Source organism: Corvus brachyrhynchos, unplaced genomic scaffold (genome assembly GCF_000691975.1).
Source record: "Corvus brachyrhynchos isolate BGI_N302 unplaced genomic scaffold, ASM69197v1 scaffold191, whole genome shotgun sequence".
NCBI lineage: Eukaryota > Metazoa > Chordata > Aves > Passeriformes > Corvidae > Corvus > Corvus brachyrhynchos.
Genome location: NW_008236487.1, coordinates 2,270,786 through 2,275,239, shown reverse-complemented (window position 1 = coordinate 2,275,239; position 4,454 = coordinate 2,270,786). Strand labels below are relative to the sequence as shown.

Genomic DNA, 4,454 nt, shown 5'->3' with positions numbered 1-4,454 from the left:
CTTCTCCTGGCCGCACCCCCTGCCCCTCTAGCTCCATCCGCATCCCCCCTCAGCCCAGCCAGCCATCCACCACTGCCCTTGGCCCCACAGCCCCAGGGGACAGCAGGAGGTATTTGCTTTTGGGGCTGTGTCACCTTCCCGCTTCCTACGCCTGGGCAGGTGACCAAACACAATCATAAAAAGTTGCACACTGGGTGTCAAGGCAAAAGAGTAAGACTTTTGTTCAAGAAAACAAGCACCTTACGAAATTCTTTCCAAAAGTTCCACTTTCAAATCATGAAAATGTGATCCAAGGATGTTTGCTTTGCAGCTTCCTAAAGGAAGCAACCCACAAAACCTTCTGTAATCCCCAGGCTGAGGTGAGACAGCTCTGCTGAGATCAAATACATATTTTTATCAACAATAAAGCTACAATGTTGCTATGATGCAAAAATTTAGATCACTGTCTTTTTAGTGAATACTTTTTCCAGCACGGGTTACCCAGTGGCCCATAGAGCCTTCAGGGGTTTCCTTGTTCAAGCATGACTCATCCACCAGCTGCAGTCCCCTTGGAATTAAGTCCTTTCAGCATGGATCTCCTTCAAAAAGTGCACCTATGTCTCCAGAAGTATTCCTGAGTCACAGCACTGCGAACTTAAATTCTGGCACCAGACAGGGTGTTTATATCTGTTTCAGTGGTCTCCACCTAGGTCACCACTGCCATCCCTTGATACCATCTGCAATTTTTGTTCTTTACATTCCACCCTGCACTAAATTGAAAGATATACTAAGAATTGCTTCACCCTTATTCAAACTCCATCTTTAAAATAATCATAATCTTACTGTATATTCATTACTCCACCCCTTGCCCCAGCAGACCTCACCACTGTGAACATACGACACATCCCAAACCCACCCCTTGTCCAGCAGACAAAATTATCAGGATCAACACTGGAACAGTCAACATATTTTCCAACCGCTTCTAAAACGTTTTCCAAGCTGAACTCCCAGCATCATCCTTGGTCATGCCACTAATCTGCCCATGTTCTGGCATGCACCATCCAGTACAAGGTGTGTAAGTTACTCCTTGATGTCCCAAAAGCTTATCAAGAGATACCAGTAGTAACTGTGCTCCAACCTTGGAGCTTTCGGGCCACAGCATCAGTGGTCACCACTTCTTCAGGGTCCCTTCCCCCTTGCCTATAAACACAACCCAGCAGTCCAAGCAACTGAGGGGGAGTCTCATCTGTGGGATAAGCAGAATCAGACCATTGCTCCCCACAGCTCTTCACTGGTGGATCCTAAAGCCTCTCTCCCATGGGAAGGGCAGTGCCTGCTAGTAGCAGAGAGCCCAAACTTCCCAGAGCTCTTCTCTTACAAGGCAAAAAGCTGTATCTCATTTGCTCCAGTTTCCCAGCACCGACACAGCCACTGAAGGGACAGCTGCTCCAAGTGTTCAATATTTCTGGAATTTCCTTCTGAGCAAAGGACTGTCTGAGAGAGCACTGACATTGTGGGGAGCAGCACTCCTACCTCCACAGGCCTACCTAACCTTGCAGTTCAGGCTGCCTGAAGAGGCTTTGTTTTCACTTCGCCATCAGTTTCCCCCAAGATGCCAGGGGAGAAAGCATCTGCCTCTCTCTTCCAAGTCATCTTCCCACCCAGTGCTGGTCTGCCCAGATGCCTCCTCTCTTCAGGCATTTGCACACTGTGTGTACTCACCCCTGGACATGCACTGGCTGCTCTACTTCCACGACCTGTGTATTCCCAGGGTCAAGATCATTGCTCCTTCCAGAGTTCCTCTCACTACTCCACTTCTGGGCTGTGACTCAGGTACTGAGGAGAGAAAAAATAACACAGAAGAACAAGTAAGTCAGTGCCTTTCTCCCCCTTCTCCAGCCTCTGTTTAAGCCAAACACCAATCCCCTCCCTGTCCTCCTCTCCACCCCCACTTTGTCACCACAGATTACATCCAGGCCATCCCAGTCCCTCCCTGGAAGCAAGGGTGGCTCGGAGGGTGATGCTGGGTGCTTTATGCTTCCTTTCACCACTCAGTCCTGCTTACTGTGTCCTAGAGCTCCTGGGTGGGCAGTCTGCTGTCCCCAAGACTGCCACTGTCCCCGGGGCTGCCGCTGTCCCCAGGGCTGCCGCTGTCCTGCCCAGCAGGGGTGGCCCAGCCTACAGGACCCTCAGCAGCCATTCCCTTTGGAGTGAGGTGCTGCCCTTCTCACCAGCCAGGGGCACTGTGGGGGACACACAGGTGCTTCCCATCTGCCAGAGCTCAGTCAGCCCAGGTACAGGGCCAGTTTCAGAGCTGGCCAGAATCAGTCCTGACCAACCTGAAGCAGTTCATGGTTTCCCCCTGCCCAGAGAAACCATGGCTTCCCCCCTGCTGCGCTAAACCTGCCCTTCCCGCACAATAATCACCACAGAGGGGTGGCAGGACTACTTCCTCATCCTTGGCTGTACCTGGGGCTTGTTATTTCAGCAGGTGCAATTAAAGGACGAAAGCATGAGGACAAAAAGCATCATCAGCTCTGAGAATATAGGAGATCCACCAAGATACGCTCCTGGGCTGATTTGAGCTCAGAGTGAAAAAGAGGCCAAGGTCTTCTACAGTCAGGGCTGGCCAAGCCGCTTAGATCTGCCTCCTGGCATCCAGAGGTTGATCTCAACCCCCCACTGAGCAAGATAAATCTCCCCTCCAAGCGAGGCTGAAATTCTTGCTGTGCTTCCCAGTGATTCAAGCTTGAAGCCTGCGTGCTCTCACCTCCAAACCCCGGGTCAAGCTGCGCCTGTCTGTCAGTAGCTCTGAAGTTGCAGACCCCTGCAGCTCTTCCCCTTCGTTGTAGAGATGATCACACCTTGCAACGCTGTCACCTGCCTACTTTGCCTTCATGTTTTTTCAGCAGGCCACTGGGTCTCTCTGGTAAACACTGTCCATAAGGACATACCCACTTCCATTATTTTGGGCCCTGTTCTCCGATTCCAAACACTGCTGGTCACCAAAGTCACAGCCTGTGGTGAAATTACAGTTACTAAATGCAAAGTCAGCAAAACAAACTGAAAACTCATGATATTATGCCTCCTGCTTCAGTGCACGTGGATCAAGGAAAAAAAAAGAAAGGAACACCCTCCTCCCCTTCACAGTTCCTCATTGTCAGTGGCTCACATGGCCATGTTATCAAGGAAAAAGGACACAAGATTACCCTCCTCCCCTTCACAGTTCCTCATTGTCAGTTAACATGGCCATGTTATCAAGGACAAAGGACACAAGATGTAGCAGGCTGGCTGTCACAGGGTGACACGAGCAGTACTTCTTCCTCCCCCAAGGACCCCACCAGACCTTTGGGAGAGGCAAACAGTAGAAGCTGACTGGCCTTACAGCTCTGAGGGGAAAGGCTCCGACTCACAAGAGCAAACAGCAAAAACAAAATACAGAATTTCTGCCTGAAGTCTCTTGTGACAAGATGAAGGCATCTCTCTGACATAAAACCATCAGGGAAAATTCAACCCAAGTGACTGTAAGAGATAAGCACCAAGTTGTGTAAAGGTTTTGTGATCCAAGTGAAAGCACATCTCATCCTGCCAGGGACGCCTGATAGTGCTGACACAAAACAGGATGAACATTAAAGAGGAAAACCAATTACCTTGCCGTCCTTAGCTAAATGGAGCAAAAAATATGGAGCTGCAGAGAGCAGGGAGAGGCACCCAGAGCAAACACTCACACCTGAAGAAACTCTCCACATGTGAATAAGCAGCAAAGCCTTCCAGGCAAGCCTGGGTTTTTCCATTGCGCTGTGACGTCTTCAGCAGAACAGCGAATGCTTGTCTGCAAAAGCATCAAAGCCAGTTTCTGATGTGAGACTGCTGGCCACTACCACATATGATTACAATCGTGCATTTTACTCTGCAGTGTCCTCAGCACCTCCCTAAAGGCAGAGGGACAGTATGATCATTATGTCACTGATTAAAAAGTCACTGTTCCTCTTCTGCGACTTTCAAAACACTTTCAAAAAAACCTCTTCTAAAATTCAAAATAAAGCTGGGTTTTTTTAGATTCACTCTGTCCTAAATTGGTCCTAAGCCACAGTTCGCAGTGGAAGCTGCGTTTGTCCCACTTGGCACAGGGAGCATCTTCCCCTGGGCTCTCCGAAGCCGGGCACACCGAGGTTTCTCCTGTCGTGTCGCTGTTATCGGCACACAGGACCACAAAACCCCGGCAAGCCGGACCAGCCCTGGCCACCAGGGCGCTGCTCCAGCAAAGGGCTCCGCGCTTCCATGCCCTGAGGCACACAGCGAGCCAAGAGCTCTTCGGGCGCAGGGAGACAGTTCTGTCCCGTGTCCCCTCTGTCATCCGCAGCCCGGGGATGTGGCTCCAGGGCACCGAGGTGATGCGGGACGGTCCGTGTGCGGTGAGCGCAGCCCCGGGGCCAGGCTCATCTGACACAGCCCGGGGGCTGCGGGACGTTCCC

General features: G+C 51.0%; 1 long non-coding RNA gene across 1 annotated transcript; it reads right to left on the bottom strand.

Moving 5' to 3' along the window:
- Positions 1-903: 903 nt before the first annotated feature.
- Positions 904-4,448, bottom strand: LOC108444692. Its single transcript, XR_001859327.1, has 3 exons — positions 3,630-4,448; positions 2,750-2,997; positions 904-1,815 (listed from the first exon to the last, which is right to left on the bottom strand). It is a non-coding gene; the product is annotated as an uncharacterized LOC108444692 (long non-coding RNA).
- Between the last annotated feature and the right edge of the window lie 6 nt (positions 4,449-4,454).